Source organism: Moschus berezovskii, chromosome X (genome assembly GCF_049115385.1).
Source record: "Moschus berezovskii isolate FMDL1 chromosome X, NW_MosBer_1.0, whole genome shotgun sequence".
Lineage (NCBI taxonomy): Eukaryota > Metazoa > Chordata > Mammalia > Artiodactyla > Moschidae > Moschus > Moschus berezovskii.
The window spans coordinates 125758877-125778753 of NC_142488.1; the positions used below are offsets into that span (position 1 = coordinate 125758877).

The 19877-nt window shown below is 42.0% G+C and overlaps 1 long non-coding RNA gene across 3 annotated transcripts in view; it reads left to right on the forward strand.

The window, feature by feature from the left end:
* Positions 1–17440, forward strand: part of LOC129564645 (uncharacterized) — a 51463-nt gene extending 34023 nt beyond the window's left edge. Inside the window, exons 2-4 of one of the 3 annotated variants that reach the window (XR_016036892.1) lie at positions 8391–8570; positions 12165–12290; positions 14690–17440. This is a non-coding gene — a long non-coding RNA (uncharacterized LOC129564645). The remainder of the gene's footprint in view (positions 1–8390; positions 8571–12164; positions 12291–14689) is intronic. The other 2 variants (XR_016036893.1, XR_008687537.2) reach the window with 2 other exon arrangements.
* The last annotated feature ends 2437 nt before the right edge of the window (positions 17441–19877 follow it).

Below are 19877 nucleotides of genomic sequence, written 5' to 3' on the forward strand. Positions count from 1 at the left end.
CCAGGGATCGAACCCAGGTCTCCTGCATTGCAGGTGGATTCTTTACCAGCTGAGCCACAAGGGAAGCCCTATAGTTTTCTAAGAGTGTGTGATTACAAGTAGAGCATTGTCTGCATTCAGTCATGAGAGGTATCTGGACCATCCTCCTGGAGCTTCACCATATGGCTACTTCGATTCAAAACACAAAGCCTAGAATATGAAGACTCCAGGAAATTTGGGAAGTGTGTTACTCGCTCTGTTGTGCCTGACTCTTTGGACCCCACGGACTCTTTGGATCCATCAGGCTCCTCTCTCCATTGAATTCTCCAGGCAAGAATACTGGTGTGTTTTGCCAGTTCCTTTTCCAGGGCATCTTCCGGACCCATGGATCAAACTTTGGTCTCCTGCATTGCGAGCGCATACTTTACCATCTGAGTGACACAAGATAATAAACACGTGGTCCATTGCCTAGATTTGGCAAGTCCTTAGGTATACTCATTTTCTTTTTTACTCTTAGGCATGAATCCCAGAATTTTGCTCCTTGATAACTCCAAACAGTTTGATAGCTTGAGAAAATGCTGGCGATAAAAAAAAAAAAAAAAGACGTGATCAAATAAAAATTGAAATCTGGTAAAGAGAAGATGCGTGACGAAGTTCGGTACCTTTGATGTCCAATGGAAACCAGAAAGAAAATGCAAAAATAGGACCAGGTTTCCTTGAATTGAGTCGAATACAAGGCAGCCATATTTCCTCGTGTTTATGGTATTTTTTTCATGTTCAAAGGGCGGAGGGAGAAGAATGGTTGGAGCAGGATGTCTCTCTTCTGGGACAATACTGCCATCGTGCGGAACCAGTTTGATTGGGCCCAAGCTTTGAGCTGGTCTTCCTTGCAAGGCCTAGCTGTGGAGGCAGGTCAGACCAACCCAGGAACAACAGAACCGAACTCAAGCCTGGCCTGTACCCTTTTCTGTGTGATCTGGCCGGAAGAGTGGACAGAGTCAGGTACTGAGCTTCGTATCAGATCAGTGAAGGCCCAGGGCCCAGAAGCCCTCCAGCTGCTGCCAGGAAGTCCAGTCATAGGAAGGAGGGAGGCAAGGCCTCAGTACCCTAACAGTGTGGTGGGCCTTCGAGCCAAGAACTGAGAATGGGGGCATTTGTCTTGTGCCTCTGCCCTTTGTAGGGCCTGGGCCCATTGTGACAGGAATGACAGAGCTCAGTGGACTGGCTACTGCCAAGTACCTTAAATTGCTGATGTCATTGACAAAGTTGAGGGTGACCAAAAGTCTAAATAAAGTACCATGGCCTGGAGCAACAAGTACCTGTATGGAAGGAATGGGAATACACTGATTTGCTGGTTTGAGTCAGAACAAGTTCTAGGAGCCTGCAGATGGTCAAGTGGATGAAAATCATGATTGCAGTGGAAGGCCTACATTCTCTGAACCCACCCACCAGCTGGGAACTTCTGTGTCTTTGCAGGTTCACTGTAAAGCCCAGGGTCAGTGCCTTTGTCCTGACCTGCCCCTGATGTTATCTCAGTTCCTGCAGGGTGGGCAAAGACATGGCTTTGGGGTGGGTGTGTGCTAAGTCTCTTCAGTCATGTCAGACTCTGTGCGACCCTATGGACTGCAGCCTGCCAGGCAGGATGGCATTATTTCCTTCCTGTGATTTCAGATGCAAAGCAAACTGGTGCACTTTGAGGATCATGTTTTGCCTACTTCTAAGCTATGTCGTTTTACTCTACTTCTACTTTATTTTGGGGGACTCCAAAATCACTGCAGATGATGACTGCAGCCATGAAAGTAAAAGACGCCTGCTCTTTGGAAGAAAAGCTATGACCAACCTAGATAGCATTTTAAAAAGCAGACACATTACTTTGCCAACAAAGTCCATCTAGTCAAGTCTATGGTTTTCTACTAGTCATGTATCAATAAGAGAGTTGGAATATAAAGAAAGCTGAGTGTCAAACCATTGATGCTTTTGAGCTGTGGTATTGGAAAAGACTCTTGAGAGTCCCTTGGCCTCACGGAGATCAAACTAGTCAATCCTCAAGGAAATCAGTCTTGAATATTCATTGGAAGGACTGATATTGAAGCTGAAACTCCAATATTTTGGTCACCTGATGCGACAAACTGACTCATTTGCAAAGACCCTGATGCTGGGAAAGATGGAAGGTGGGAAGAGAAGGGGATGACAGAGGATGAGATGGTTGGATACCAGCACTGACTCGATGGACATGAATTTGAGCAAGCTCCAGGATTTGGTGATGGACAGGAAAGCCTGGCGTGCTGCAGTCCATGGGGCTGCAAGGAGTCAGACATGACTTTCGAGTGAAGTGAACTGAAGTGAAGCAATGTGGTAAGTTTGAACCAAACATGCATTACAAAGCCAATCATAACGTTGGAATTTATGTTAAATATTTGGAGAAAACAACTAATGGTGTCTTCACTTCTTAGGTGATTTTTTTGTGGGTGTACTTTCAATTTTGCCCATGTATAGTGACAAACAAGGCTTAATTTTGATAGTAGTCTGTATAATATCATATTCTCTAAAAATGACCCAGTACTATCCACACAATGAAATTACTAAATATTTCCCTGTTATAGTGAAGGCTTTCAATAAATCATTACTTGACACAAAATCCAGTCATCTATACTTTTGTCATTTGAAATCTTTAACAAACAAAACGTTCATACACAACTGCTGCAGCCTTTAAAATTATAAACAGAACAACAACCAGACTGTAATAAATTTAGATATTGAGATTTTACTGAGCTTTGGACAATAATGAATATCCTACCTTTACTTCTTTATAATTGTTAAATTTTGTATTTCTTTGCCAGATGCTTAAAATATCCTTAGGATTCAAACAACAATTTAAAAAGTGTTATAAGATTTAGCAAGTAAAGTAGTATTAGTTACCACAAAAAGAATAATACTATTGGAAATCTCAAATTATCTAAAATTGTGGGAAATATCCATGGCACTTAATTCTACCTATTTTGTTACCAGGATGGAATTGAGCAAAGATTTGCTATGATTGTCTATGTATGTACGTCTTTGAATGTTTTGAGCATTCCTTTGATCAAATATTGATGGGCTTCCCTGGTGGCTCACATGGTTAAGAATCTGCTTGCAATGCATGAGACCTGGTTTCCATTACTGGGTTGGGAAGATCCCCTGGAGAATGGAATGGCAATACTCTCCAGTATTCTTACCTAGAGGATTCCGTGGAGAGAGGATCCTGGTGGGCTATGTCCATGGAGTCTCAAAGAGTCAGACACGAGTGGCGTCTAACACACACACACACTGATTGATGGGCCTATATCTCTTTACTTAAATGGTATCAACTTTTGTGATTAACCATACATAATATTTGAATGTATTTATCATGTTGGTAATGGTGGATGCCGCAGGAAAGTGACATTTGTGATCAAGTGTTTCTATTTGACCTTCGAAGGTTTGTGAATTCTCATCACTTGAGAAATTTACAGTCTCCTAGAAGAAGCCTCTGGCTCACACCAGCAAGTCAGTCTATTCCCATTTCTTCCAAACAGGTCCTTCTTACGCCAAGCAATGGTCTGTGTGTGCTTTTGTGCTCAGCTGCTCAGTTCTGTCTGACTCTTTGCAACCCCGTGGACTGTAGCCTGCCATGCTCATTTGTCCATGGGGTTTTCCTGGCTTTACTATAGGCTTTTGGGTGGATTCAACTTCATCAATGACACTGGCTCTTTAGGGTACTTGGCACTGGCCAGGCCATTGCCCTCTGTCATTCCTGTCACAATGAGCCCAGGCCCCACAGCACCCAAGGGCAGATTCTTAAGACTAAGCCTCCCTTTTCCGCACTTGGCTCTAAGTCCCATCCGCACTGTTAGGAAACTGAGGCCCCGCCTCTCTCCTTCCGGGGCTTGGACTTCCTGGCAGAAACTGGAGGGCCCCTGGGCCCTGGTCCCTCACTGATTAGACATTAAGCCGAAACCTGACTCTGTCCCTGTTCCTGCCAGGCAACAAAGTGCATGCCAGGCTTGGGTTCAGGTGTGTTAGGCTTGCGTTGGCCTGAGCTACCTCCACTGTTCCTCTAAAGGAAGAACAGGTCACAGCTTGGGCCCGATCAAAGTATTTCCGCATGATGGCAGTATTATCCCAGAACAGACAAGAAGCCCTGCTCCAATCATTCTCCTCCCGCCCTTCAAGTCTGAAAAAAAACCATGAACAAAGGCACCAGGAAATATAGTTGCCTTGTATTTTGCTTGGTTTGAGGAAACCATGTCCTAATGTTTGCATTTATTTTTTTAGTTTCCATTGGATATCAAAATGAGATCTAAGTGGCCCAACTTCATCAGGCATCTTCATTTTTCTAGATTTTATTTTCTACTTGACCAAGTCTTCCCACATTTGCTCTTCTTCACCCAACACTTTATTTCCAGTATTTTCTCAGGATATCAAATTGTTTGGAGGTATCAAGGGGCAAACCTTAGGGATCCATGCCTAAGAGAGAAAAGAAAATGACTATGCCTAAGGACTTGGGCAATGTGGGCAATGGGCAATGTGATTATTATTCTATCTCACTTCCCAAATTCCCTGGGCTCTTCATGTTATATCTTGTGTGTTGAGTTGGAGGAGCCGTTTGGTGGAGCTCTAGGAGGAAGTACTAGACACCTTGCTTGACTGAATAGACAATCTTCTAATTAGAATCATACACTGTTACGTGAGTATAAATTCCAATCGGATGTGACCTGTGGCTTCGTGACATGATTTGACACTAGAAATCAAGCATTTTCCATGCCATTAAATGGCCTTAGAATTTACTATTTATGTTTGACACTTTTTTTTAACTTCAAGATCCATTTTATAATATTTTCTCATTAGTAAGAAACAGCTTATTTTTACTATTGCACAAAGTCTTTAGCAGCACTTTGTATCATTTACACATTTCCATATTAATGTATCTTTCAGAGTTATTAAATTTTATTGTATTAAAATATTTTTTACTATGCTAGGTCTTCATTGCTTTGTGGGCTTTTCTGTTACAGTACAGGAGCTTCTCCTTGTGATGGCTTCTCTTCTTATGGGGCACAGGCTGTATGGCACGCGGACTTCAGTAGTTGCGACAAATGGGCTCAGTAGCACAGGATTTGTAATTGTACACAGGCTTAGTTGCCCCATGGCATGTGGGATCTTTCAGGACCAGGGATTGAACCTGTGTCTCCTGCATTGGTGGGCAGATTCTTTATCACTAAGCCATAAGGGGAGCCTGAATTTTCTTATATTTTATTCTAGAACATGTTTGTTGTATTAGTCGCTCAGTTGTGTCCGTCTCTTTGAAACCCCATGGACTGTAGCCTGCCAGACTTCTCTGTCCATGGAATTCTCCAAGGAAGAAAACTGGAGTGGGTTGCCATTTCCTTCTCAGGGGATCTTCCTGACCCAGGGTTCGAACCTGGGTCTCCTGCACTGCAGGCAGATTCTTTACCATCTGAGCCAAACATGTTTAGGATATTATAATGTCAAAATATATTTTAGGTCATTCACAATGAGAGGAATGAACCACTTTCAAAATGTCCTTTCCATGCATCATCATCATCCCTTCCCTGTACATAAGTACGTAAAATATGTACTTTTATAAAATAATGTTCAAATTCCCAAGTACTATATTTGTTAACAAACAAGTTTTTATCATTTATAACTCGTTCAAACAAGATTTCTGAATTCTTTACTCCTGACATCCGGTAAAAGAGAAGAATGCCCACTTTTGTGAATTCTGTTGAACATTTAACCAAGGTAATCAGGCTAGAAAAATGTATTAAAGGCAGCCAGATTAGAAAAGAGGTAGTAAAATCTGTCTTCAGAAATAAAATGCATGCATTTAATGAAAATTCTAAGAAATCCACAAAAGCAATATAAATGCTGATTAATGAATTTAGCAAGTACTAGATCAGTCCTGGGTGTTCTTTGGAAGGACTGATGCTAAAGCTGAAACTCCAATACTTTGGCCACCTCATGCAAAGAGTTGACTCACTGGAAAAGACTCTGATGCTGGGAGGGATTGGGGGAAGGAGGAGAAGGGGACGACAGAGAATGAGATGGCTGGATGGCATCACTGACTTGATGGACATGAGTTTGAGTGAACTCCGGGAGTTGGTGATGGACAGGGAGGCCTGGCGTGCTGTGATTCATGGGGTCGCAAAGAGTCGGATACGACTGAGCGACTGAACTGAACTGATAGGCTAGAAAAGCAACTCATAGAAATCACTCATATTTGTGGAAACTAGCAATGAACAATCTGCAAATGAAGTCAAAGCAATTCCATTTGCAATAGCTTCAAAATGAATAATATTCTTAAGACAATATATAATTAAGGAAATAGAAGCCTAGTACATTGAAAAATACTGACAATTAAGGATGATCTAAATAAATACAAAGATATCCTTTATTCATGGGTTGGAAGGCTAAATATTGTCAAGACAGTAGTGCTACCCCAAGGAATCTACAAATTCACTATAATCTCTGTCATTATCCCAACAACACTCTTTTTCCAGAAATGGAAAAGCTAATCCTAAAATTGCTATGGAATTGCAAATGACTTCTGTAGCCAAAAAAATCTTGAATGTGTAAAAGCAAGCTGGAGGACTGACTTCCATATTTCAAAACTTGCTAGAAAGCTACAGTAATAAAAACAGTGTGATAGTAAAATATGAATAGACATGTGGAACAATAAATAGACTGGGAGTGCAAAATCAACCCATACACTATGGTCAATTGATTTTTAAAAACAACGTCTGAGAATTCAAAGTGTTACAGGGAAGAACTGACTCCATGTTGGATCTGTTTCTTTTTCTCTAACCTTTGCTTCCCATTGGTTTTGTTCACAAAAAGGATACTGTTGATACATAATGGGCTGCCTTGGGGAACCCTGCCCCTCTGCCTGAATGTTAAACCAAATGCCTTTGTTCAACACACCATATATCTATGGATGGCTACAGGAAGGAAAAAATTAACACATCTCCCCCATGAGGCTGGCAATTCCAGGAGATATTTGCAAGATTAATGTCCTTTTAACATTACTTCCTATCTCCCTCCATCACTGTTCTATAATAGAACCTGGCATCCAGACCCCTGTAAAATCATCATTTTGAGACATAACTCTGCCATCTTCTTGGTCTGCTAGCTTTCTGAATAAAGTCATATTCCTTGCCTTAACACTTCATTTCTCAGTTAATTGGCCTGTTATGTAGAAAGCAGAGCAAGCAGAGTTGCCTGTTTAACAAATAAATGGTGCTAAGAAAACTGGCTATCCATGTACAAAAAAATGACTTCAGACACGTCTTCACACCATATCCAATAATTAAATCAGTATGCATCAAAGTTCTAAATTTTAAGAGGTGAAAATATAAAACTTAAGAGACAAATATAAGGACAAAGCTTCATGACCTTGAATTTGATCATGGTTTCTTAGATCACTGTCACTAGAAGAACAGGAAAAAAATTTTTTTCATCAAAATCTAAAAATGAAACAAAACCCTCCCACAAACATTTGTGCATCAAAGGACACTATCAAGAAAGTAAAAAGGCAATCTGGAAAATGGAAGAAAATCAGTTCATTTCAGTTGATCTGTCGTGTCCGACTCTTTGTGACCCCATGGACTGCAGCACTCCAGGCCTCCCTGTCCATCACCAACTCCGGAGTTTACTCAAACTCATGCCCATTGAGTCGGTGATGCCATCCAAGCATCTCATCCTCTGTCATCCCCTTCTCCTCACACCTTCAATCTTTCCCAGCATCAGGGTCTTTTCAAATGAGTCAGCTCTTCGCATCAGGTGGCCAAAGTATTGGAGTTTCAGCTTCAACATCAGTCCTTCCAATGAACACGCAGGACTGATTTCCTTTAGGATGGACTGGTTGGATTTCCTTGCAGTCCAAGGGGCTCTTAAGAGTCTTCTCCAGCACCACAGTTCAAAAGCATCAGTTCTTCTGTGCTCAGTTTTCTTTATAGTTCAACTCTCACATCCATACATGACTACTGAAGAAACCATAGCCTTGACTAGATGGACCTTTGTTGGCAAAGTAATGTCTCTGCTTTTTAATATGCTATCTAGGTTGGTCATAACTTTTCTTCCAGGGAGTAAGCGTCTTTTAATTTAATGGCTGCAGTCACCATCTGCAGTGATTTTGGAGCCCAAAGAAATAAAGTCAGCCACTGTTTCCACTGTTTCCCCATCAATTTGCCATGAAGTGATGGGACCAGATGCCATGATCTTAATTTTCTGAATGCTGAGCTTTAAGCCAACTTTTTCACTTTCCTCTTTCACTTTCATCAAGAGGCTTTTGAGTTCCTCTTCACTTTCTGCCATAAGGTTGGTGTCATCTGCATATCTGAGGTTATTGATATTTCTCCTGGCAATCTCAATTGCAGCTTGTGATTCATCCAGCCCATTGTTTCTCATGAAATGGCGTCAGGAGTGGCAGCTACGCTTTGCTGGAGCAGCCGTGAGGAAATACCCCACATCCAAGGTCAGGAGCGGCAGCTGCGCTTCGCTGGACCAGCCGTGTGGAGATTCCCCACGTCCGAGGTCAGAGAAACCCCAGTAAGACGGTAGGTGCTGGAGTGGCTGTGAGGAGATACCTCATGTCCAAAGGCAAAGGAGAAGCCCCAGCAAGACAGTAGGAGGGACGAATTCATGTTTAGAATCAAACCCCATTCCTGCCAGAGACGCTCAGAGGGCTCAAACAAACCTTATGTGCACCAGGACCCAGGGACCCCATAAAGACTGAGCCAGCACTGTGTGTGAGTGTCTCCTGTGGAGGTACGGGTCGGCGGTGGTCTGCCTCAGGGACAGTGGCTCTGGGTGCAGCAGACCTGGGTATGGCATAAGCCCTCTTGGAGGAGGTCGCCATTAACCCCACCATAGAGCTGCCAGAACTTACACAGGACTGGGAAATAGACTCTTGGAGGGCACAGCAGAACCTTGTGCACCAGGACCCAGGAGAAAGGAGCAGTGACCCCACAGGAGACTGTCCCGGACTTGCCTATGGGTGTCTGGGAGTCTCCGACGGAGGCGTGGGTCAGTGGTGGCCTGCTCCTGGGTTGGGGGCACTGGGTGTAGCAGTACATACATGGGATCTTTTGAGGGAGGTCACCATTATCTTCATTACCTCCACCATAGTTTGGAAGAAAATTTTTGCAAATTATTTATCTTCTAAAGTTCTAGTATCTATAGTACATAAAGAACCCAAGAACGAAATGACAACCCAATTCAAAAAATAGGAAAAAGACTTGAATATACATTTCTCACAAGAAGATATATAAATGGCCAGTAAGAACATGAAAAGATACATAACAGTCTAAACAGCATTGTAAATTAAAACCACCAAGCAATACCTCTTTATGCCCACTATAATGTAAAAAATAAAGGAAAGAAAAGTACAACAATTGATGAGGGTGTAGAGAAATTGGAACTGTGCTGACCTGAATTCAAAATGTGCAGCTGCCATGGAAAACAGTTTGGCAATGCTTCAAATATTTAAACATAGAATTACCATGGGGCACAAAATTATTTCAAGAATTTTACTATCATAACTTTTATGTCTGAAGGCAGGGTCTTTCTTTTCAGAACAAAATGAATTGCAGGTGAACTGTGAAAAGGAAAGCCCATTAGAAGTTCTTCTAGAATTTACCCTGCAGCAAAACAAAATCAAATATTTAAAGAAATCTCAGTCTAAGTTCATCCAATGTAAGCAGAAAAATGTCAAGATGGTTTTTAAACTTAATCCCAGGTGACTTACCCAGGGATATTGCTAATGGTGTGACAAGGGAAGCAGAAGAAAGACTGGGAAAAAAAAATTACCATATAACCCAGCAATTCTACTCCAAAATATACACCCAAAAAAAGTGAAAACAAGTACTTAATACAAGTACACATATAAACACATATTCATAACAGCCCAAGCAATATTTCCATCACTTGATGATTTGATAAATAAGATGTGATATAGATTAACCATTTTAATGGGTATAATTCAGCAACATTTAGGATATTCCAAATGCTGTGAAAGTATTATCTCTATTCACCTCCAAATCATTTTCATTACCCCAAATGAAACCTTATATCCATAAAATAGTTTTCCTCCATTACCCAATGGATATGTAAAATGGATATTATTCAGCCATAAAAGGAAATGAAGCACCGATATATGTTATGACACTGATGTACCTTGAAATCATTCTGCTAAGTGGTGAAGGAAAAACAGGAAATGCCACATAATATATGGTTCCATTTACATGATATAACTAGAGTAGGTAAATTCAACAGAGGCAGAAAGCAGATTAGTTCTTGCCAAGAACTGAACAACTTGGGTAATGGAGAAAAACTAGTTCATGTATCTAGGGTTTCTTTTGGGGTAAAGAAAATCAGTTGTGGGTAGATACAGAAAATACTTGCACGACATTCCAAGTGTATTAAATGTCACTGAATTATACACATTATAATAATTAATTTTATGTTACATGAATTTGATCTCAAATTGTAAAAGTAGCAATATTTTAAACGTGCTAGTATTCCAAAAATTTATTAATGATATTTGAAAAACATTCAAGCTATAAGTGATAAGAACTTATTTTAACAATCATAGTACTGTGGAACTGGAACAGTATTTTATAAAAGTATGTATCTTATGTAGATAGGGAAGGGATGATGATGCATGGCAAAGACATTTTGAAAGTGGTTAATTCTCACAGTGAATGATCAAGCATATTTTTTTTTTCAAGCATATATTTTTAACTTTATAATTTCCTAAATGTGTTCTGGAATAAAATATAAGAAAATTCAAGTACTCTGAAAGATCTATTAATATGGATATGGGTAAATGATATGAGGTCCTGCTAAAGACCTAGAAATCCTGATAGCTCAGCAGGTAAAGAACCAGCTTGCCAATGTAGGAGACTGAGGATATATGGGTTCAAACCCTGGGTTGGGAAGATCCCCTCGAGAAGTAAATGGCAACCCACTCCAGTACTCTTGCCTGGAGAATCCCATGGACAGAGGAGCCTGGAGGGCTACAGTCCCTGGGGTCGTGAAGTTGGACACAACTGAGTATGCACCCACTGAAAAGACCTTGTCGGTTCAGTTCAGTTCAGTTGCTCAGTCACATCCAACTCTTCTGCAAAGGTAGAAACAAGCTCTGTGTCTAACTAATGAGAAAATATTATAAGGTTGTTCTTTAAGTAAAAAACAAAAAACACACACATTGACACTGTTGGGTGCAAGTGCAAATTGATATGGCCACTATGGAGAACAGTATGGAGAATCCTTAAGAAAATCAAGAATAAAACTATCAGATGACTCAGCAATCCCACTACTGGGAATATACCCTGAGGAAACAATAATTTTAAAAGATACATGTACTCTAATCAATGTTCATTGCAGCAGTATTTACAACAGCTAGGACATGGTGGCAGCCAAGATGTCCATTGACAGATGAATGGATAAAGAAGTTGTGGTACATATACACAATGGAATATTACTCAGCTATAAAAAGAATACATCTGAGTCAATTCCAATGAGGTGGATGAACCTAGAGCCTATTACACAAAGTGAAGTCAGAAACAGATAAATATCATATATTAACACAAACACATGGAATCTAGGAAGATGCTAATGATGAACTTACCTACAGAGCAGCAATGGAGGTGCAGACAGAGAACAGACTTTTGGACACAATGTGATAGGGAAAAGGTGGGATGATTTCAGAGAGTAGCATTGAAACATATTTACATATGTAAAATAGATGGCCAGTGGGAATTTCTAGTATGCACAGGAAACCCAAACCTGTGCTCTCTGACAATCTAGAGGCATGGGATGGAGAGGGAGGTAGGAGGGAGATTTAAGAGGGAGGGGACATATGTATACCTATGACTAATTCATGTTGATGTATGGCAGAAACCATCACAATATTGTAAAGAAATTATCCTTCAATTAAAATAAAAATTTTTTTAAAAGTGATGTACATACACAGTAAAGTCGAAGGACATTTAATAACATGGAAAATGCCTTTTCCAATGTTATATGATGATACCATGGGACAAAGTCACATGTCCCATCTGATTGGAATTTATAGTCATGTAAGAATGCATGATTGTAAGTAGATTGCCTTCATTCAGTCATAGGAGGTCTCTGGTCCTTTCTCCTAGGGCGCCACCAAATGGCTACTCCAACACAACACACAAGGTCTAACATGAAGACCCCAGGGAATTTGGAAAATGAGATAGGATAATAACAACCACGTGACCTATTGCCTAGACTGACCAAGTCCTTAGGTATATCTTTTTTTTTCTTCTTCCTTTGGCATGAATTCCCAAGGTTTGCCCCTTGACACCATGAAACAATTTGATAGCATGAAAAAATGCTGGAGATAAAAGGCTGAGAGAATAAGAGCAAATGTGGGAAGCCTTGGTCAAGTAGAAAAGAAAATCTGGAAAACAGAAGATGCCCGATGAGGTTGGATGGCTTACGTCTCAGTTTGATATCTAACGGAAACCAAAAATTAAATGCAAAAGTATGAACAGGTTTCATCAAACAACAAAATACCAGGCAGCCACATTTTCCTAAATCTTTGTTGTTGGTGGTTTTTCAGACTCGAAGGGCGGGAGAAGAATGCTTGGAGCAGGGCTCCTTGTCTGTTCTGAGTCCATACTGCCATCGTGCGGTAACAGTTTGATCGGGCTCAAGCTGTGAGCTGTTCCTCTTTGAGAACCTGGTCCGGCCAATGGAAGAGAAAACAACCTGAACTCCAGCCTGGCCTCTCTACATTTTTCTCTGTGGTCTGGCAAGAGCAGGGACGGTCAGTCTGTGCGCTTGCTGTCTGACCCGTGAGGGGCCAGGGCCCAGGAGCCAGCCAACCAGCCGTTTCCAGTACATTCCTGATTTTCATTCCCTTGAGCAAGTGCTCAAGGGCTTCCCTGGTGGCTCAGAGGTTAAAGCGTCTGCCCGCAATGCGGGAAACCCGGGTTCAATCCCTGGGTCAGGAAGATCCCCTGGAGAAGAAAATGGCTACCCACTCCAGTATTCTTGCCTGGAGAATCCCGTGGACAGAGGAGCCTGGTAGGCCCCAGTCCACGGAGTCGCAAAGAGTCGGACACGACTGAGCGACTTCACTTTCACTTTCTTTGAGCAAGTGCCGTCTCCTAGATGTCCTGGCTCACACCACCAAGGCAGTGTATGCCCATTCTTTCCATACAGGTCCTTCTTGCTCCAAGCCATGGTACTTTAGACATTTGGTCACCCTCAACTCCATCAATGACACCGGCTCTTTAGGGTACTTGGCACTGGCCATCCGTTGAACTCTGTTACTCCTGTCACAATGGACCCAGACCCTACAACACAGGGGTAACCAGGAGGCCTGAACCCCAAAGGGCAGATTCACAAGACAAATGCCCCCGTTTTCCTTGCTTGGCTCGAAGTCCAGCCCACACTGTTAGGAAACTGAGGCCCCACCTCCCTCCTTCCTGTGGCTGGACTTCCTGGCAGCAGCTGGAGGGCTCCTGGGCCCTCACTGATCAGATACCAAGCCCAGAACCTGACTGTCCACTGATCCTGCCAGACCACAGAGAAAAAGGTAGAGAGGCCAGGCTTGAGTTCAGGGTCTGTTGGATCCACATTGGTCTGACCAGCCTCCACTGCTAGGCCCTGCAAGGAAGAGCAGCTGACAGGTTGGGTCCGATGAAACTGTTTCCGCACGATGGCAGTAATGTCCCAGAACAACCAAGGAGCCCTACTCCAAAGATTGTTCTCCCGCCCTTTCAGTGTGAAAAAAACACTGAACAGACAAATGCAGTAGGACATATGGCTACTTTGTACTTTCAGGGTTTTAGGAAACAGCTCCTAGTCTTTTCATTTAATTTGTGGTTTCCATTGGATATCAAACTGTGATCTAAGTGACCCAACCTCATCAGGCGTCTTCTCTTTTCCAGATTTAAGTCCTTTTTGGTCAAGTATGTATAATTAACATATACTTAATAGTTTAATATCAAATTACTTTTGTTCCTTTGCAGCTTTAAATTTTTTTATGTTATTTTGATTTTAGTATACTGCATTCCCATTAACTTAGGTTTATAATTTTCCCTTGTATATTTCTCTTACATTTTAAATTCCAAAGGAAAATAAAAGATTAGAAAACAAAAATAAAGAATTTCCTGGTAGTCCAGTGGTTAGGAGTTAGTGCTCTCACTACTGTGGCTGGGATTCAATCCCTGGTCTGACATGTATACTAAAATCCTGCAAGCAAATATATATGACTTCCGTGGTGGCTCAGTGGTAAAGAATCCTTCTGCCAATGCAGGAAACCTGGGTTCAAACCCTGGGTTGGGAAGATCCCCTGGAGAAGGAATTGTCAACCCACCCCAGTATTCTTGTCTGGAAATTCCCATAGACAGAGGCGCCTGGCAGTGTATACAGTTCATAGGGTTGCAAAAGAGTTGGATAGGACTTAGTAACTAAACTCACACACACACACACACAGATGTGTGTGTGTGTGTATATATAGATTTTATTATGGCACTTATATGTATCTATGGAGTTACCTTTATCTTTGTTCTTTATTTCTTCATATGACTTCAAGTTATTGATTAGTGTCTTCATTTCACCTTGGAGGACTCCCTTTCACATTTCTGTTATGCTAGGTCTTTTAGTAACAAACTTCATTTGTTTTCTTTTCTAGGAACGTCTCCGTTTCTCCTTCATTTTTTAAAGAGTCTAACTGGATGTGGAATCCTTGGTTGATAGGTTTTCTTTTTCTTGTAGAATTTTAAAGGTTTCAGAAGAGAAATCAACTGCAAATTGTATTGAGGCTACTTTGTATATGATAATGTGTATTGATGCTTACAAGATTCTTGCTTCGTGGCTCTTGTAAGTTGGGTTATAAACTTTAGTGTGACATTGTTTTCCTGGTTTTCATCAGTTCATTGTATTTAGTTTTTTTTAATCCCTTTCATATTTAGAGATGTCCATCAAATATCCCCATATTTAGGGAAGTTTATTTAAAGTCTTTTCTAGTCTATCCATTGCCTAGCCTTCATTCTAGATGACTTTAGCTTATTGCTTTTTCCTATTAATGGACATACCTCTGTTACTTTGGATGTCTCATTTTTTAATTGGTGGTGAAAACTGAACATTTTGAATTTTCCGATGTATCAACATGGAAATTAGATTTCCAACACACAGGTTTAGTTGATGGCACTTGTTGTGTATTGTTTTTTTTTCTTGTTTAGTGACTTTTCTCAATTATTTTTGTAAAGTCTGTACTTTGTCATGTGTGGCCACTCACGTCTATGTTATGTTAGCTTGGTGATCACTTAGTGTTGTGACAGACTTTCTTTAAAGATCTGAAAAATGCTGCCAGTCTTTGCAATTGGATTTGTCTCGAGAATTCTTTCAATTATTATAAAGACTGCTCACAACTCTACCCTTCATGTCCAGCTTGCAAGGAGCCTAAAGAGACACGAATATTTAGGGTCTCAGGCCTCATCTGAATAGTCGTGCAGCCCTGCATAGGTGTGCAGATTTCTAGTTTCTCCAGTGCATGTAAGAACTTTAAAGCTCCTTCTTCCCCACGTATTTCCTTTCACATGCATTTCCTTTCTGTGCTTCTCCATTTGTCTACTGCTTGTCCTAAGTATTGTCTTTTGCCCCAGGCTCTTCTGGTCAGTTCTTGTGCCTTTCAATTTTTTTAGTAAATGCCTTTCTTCAAGACAGCCCAGCGGTGGAAACACTCCAAGAAGTCAAGACAAAGACAAGCTCTTGCACCAACCTTTCAGGGAGCCTCCAGAGAGGTCAAAATTGACAACCATGATTCTTTGACAGTGACTCACATCACGCACCAGGATGACAAGAGCCATCTTTCAGGCAGTGTGGTTTTTAGGGGGTGGTAGGTGGGGAATTTTAAATGCCACAGTCCTCTCTCACTGCAAAGTAGTCACTTCTTTCTTCTCCAAGCCATTGTTGATTTTCTTACGTTTTCAACTAGATCTAGAGCTTTGTAAAATTGGATCCTGACACTTTATCAGCTCCTTTGTTACTTTTATGGAGGGATGGATCGCTGGAGTTCCCTACTTCACCATCTTCAGTGACATCATATTTGCCACATGGTTTTACCTCTAGAAAGAATCATGCTGCTTCAGAAAGTACCTGCTACAACAGATATATATGAAGAAATAACACAAGGTCATTTAACACTTCTTTGTTTGGCTGGGTGGTTCCGCTTCTGTTCAGGCCCTGTGAATTCCAGGCAGTGGGCCTGTAAACATCTGGGTGAACCGGAGTACTTATACTTAGCAAGCACACCTGCTCCTGTCGTAATGCTACCTGGAACTGGCTTGTCTTTGGTGTCCTGACGCTGCTGCCATTAAAGATCCATGTCCCCTAATACCTGGGTAGCACTTGAAAGTCTACTACCTCTTTTTCCAAAGAGCAGGAACAGGAGACAGATGCCCACAAGAGCCTGCCTTTGTCTTTCAGTGGATTTCTCTAATCCTGTCTGCATTGGGTGGAGAAGGCCTTACCCATGACTTTCTTGCCTGGACCAGGCAGCTGCTGGCTCAGTTCTAGTCCCTCCCTCTCCACACTGTACACTAGGATTCCACCAGTGTTCAAGAATCCTGTAAGTCCACAGAGAAGAAGGCAGGGAGGCCCAGCTTGGGTCCAAGCCTTTTCCAAGTCCCCACATGTGTGATCTCCTACAACTTTTGGCCTCAAAGCAAGGAAGTTGTAAGGGTTTTTGGTGTTTTGAAACTAGTTCTTCACGATGGCAGTAGTGCTCCAGATATGTAGGCAGGCCAGGTCCTTGAGTTCTCATCTCCCACCCAGCCAGTCTGAAAAAAAAGAAAAAATCACTAGGAGACAAAGGCACCAGGAAACAGGCTGCCTTATATTTTGGAGGGTTTCAAGAAAGTTGCTTGGCTTCCCAGGTAGCATAATAGTATAGCATCTGCCTAGCAATCCATGAGATACAGGAGTCCTGGTTCGGGAAGATTTCCTGGAGTAGAACATAGCAGCCCACTTCAGTATTCTTGCCTGGGTATTTCATGGACAAGAGGAGTCTGGCTACAGTCTATGTGGTCACAAAGAGTGGAACATGACTGACCATTCAGGAAACTTGCTCATGCTGTTGTTCTCTTGCTTTTTGTTTCCACTCATATCAAAACTGAGACCTAGACTTTGTATCTCCATCAGGCATCTTCTTTTGCAAGAACTGAATTTCTATCTGACCTAGTTCTGTTCTTCTTCACTCAGCTTTACATCCCATATATTTTTTCAAGTTATTATGTAGTCTGCTTCCCAGGGTAAGTCTCAAGGAGGTAAGCCTAGGAGAAAAAAGATCATTCCAGAACATCAAGGACAACATTAGGGCATTTCTAGGCAACTCGGAGAAGGCAATGGCAAGCCACTCAAGTACTCTTGCCTAGAAAATCCAAGGGACGGAGGAGCCTGGTGGGCTGCAGTCCATGGGGTCGCTACAGGTCGGACATGACTGAGCGACTTCACTTTCACTTTTCACTTTCACACATTGGAGAAGGCAGTGGCAACCCACTCCAGTGTTCTTGCCTGGAGAATCCCAGGGACGGGGAAGCCTGGTGGGCTGCCGTCTTTGGGGTCACACAGAGTCGGACATGACTGGAGTGACTTAGCAGCAGCAGCAGGCAACAACTGGTGCTGATAATTATTGAGTATTTACAGCATACCAGTAAGTATTCCACAGATTTTTGGTAAAGAATTCATGGATTGATTCTTCACAGCATCCCTCAGGGTGAGTAGAGTGATTCTTGCCACTTAATAAATAAGGAAACATAGCAGAGAATTTTTACAAAGCTTTTCCAAGGAATAGAGACAATTTAAAAACCAGAATAATCAGATTTCAGAACTCACACTCTTAAGCACTAGAGAAAAAAACTATAGGCTCAGTTCTGGAGCACTTTGTGGAAGCTTCCAATTTTTTCTGGTTTTCTTGCATTCTCTAAGACTCAGGTGCAGAGAGGATTCAGGAAGTAAGTTCAGTTCCATCCTGGATTCTTGGCATACAAGAACACAGGTAAAAATCAGTCAGATTCTGTTGACCTTGTAATTATTAGTCCACTTGTTTTTCAGGCATAGGAAATTGTTCAGTTTCATCTAGGCCTGGGTCTCTTGTGGCTGAAGCATCTGCAAGATGATTACGTTTGTTCTGAGGGCAGTTTAGCAGTATCTGGTATGCTTGTACGTCATAGACCATGCCAATTCTGGAGTCTCGTAGCGTTGGCTAGCTGAATAGATTTGTACGTCCTAGTGAGGTTGCTGCTGCTGCTGCTAAGTCACTTCAGTCGTGTCCGACTCTGTGTGACCCCATAGACGGCAGCCCACCAGGCTCCCCCATCCCTGGGATTCTCCAGGCAAGAACACTGGAGTGGGTTGCCATTTCCTTCTCCAATGTGTGAAAGTGAAAAGTGAAAAGTGAAAGTGAAGTCGCTCAGTCATGTTGGACTCAGCGACCCCATGGACTGCAGCCTACCAGGCTCCTCCGTCCATGGGATTTTCTAGGCAAGAGTACTGGAGTGGCTTGCCATTGCCTTCTCCGCCTAGTGAGGTTACCAAATGGAAAAGAAGACCAAGGAGTATTCACTAGGTCTGGAAGGAGAAGGCAGCTACAGTAAATTTGTAGCTGATTATTAGGCCTAGATGAAATGCTTAATGGAGTCTTGATATTATCTCAGGTGTCACAAGAGGACAGGCCTATGAAATTCCTTCATCTCCATCCAGCTATAGCTATAAAGCAAAAGCAGAGAATGCTGATGAATATAATGTAATTAATGGTCTCAGGTCTTAAGAGTATTATGTCTTCCCTTCTTGTGACACTTGAGAGGAGATCAAGATTCCCTCTTGGGTAGATCTTTTTTCTTTGGCTATCCTAAGTTAGACTGGGCATATTAGCCTCTACTTCTAATTTGCCCCCTTTGTTTCCATGCAGTTGGGCTCTATAATTTTTTCTGACTTGAGACTCAGAACAGTCAAACCAAATGCTGCTAAATTTCCCTTGGAATAGGCTTTCTATCATGCTTTAATACTTTAGCCGAAGGAACTGAAGCCCCGCAGCATAGGGATACCATATGAAAGTGTGTTAACTCTGCTTGCAAGGAGCAAGAACAGGGAACAAACGTATACAGAAGTTTACATTAGTCTTTGTGTGAGTTCTACTAGCCCAGCCCATTTTGGAAGGAAACCTAACCCCCACCCTACAACTTTCTGTACCTTGACCTCCTGGTGAAAGTGAAAGTGTTAGTCGTTCAGTCCAGACTCTTTGAGACCCTGTGGACTATAGTCCACCAGGCTCCTCTGTCCATAGACTTCTCCAGGCAAGAAAACTGGAGTGTGTAGCCAATCTCTTCTCCAGGGGCTCTTCCTGACCCAGGGACTGAACGCAGGTCTCCTGCATTGCAGGCAGATTCTTTATCAAATGAGGTATGAGGTGTGGCACCTGGCTTACTCCAGGCCCCCTCACCCTGCAGATTCTAGGCCAAGATGCTCCCAACATCCAGGTCTCCTGTAAGGCTTTAGAAAAGAAAGCAAGGAGGTCCAGCTGGGGGCCCAAGCCTGTTCTACCTTCTCATAGGTCTGACATTCCTTGACTAGTAGAACTTACAAGGACAGTGTACAACTTAGGATGTTTTGAAACTCCGCACGATGGCAGTAGTGCTCCAGTTATGTCAATAGACCCTGTCCTTAGCTCTCTTCTCCCGCCCTTCCAGTTTGAAAAAACGTCACAAAGAGACAAAAGAACCAAGACAATTAGCTCTCTAACATTTTGTCCAATTTGAGGAAACTTGCTTAAGCAGGTACACTTTTGTGTTTTGGTTTTCCTTGAAATCAAACTGAGGCCT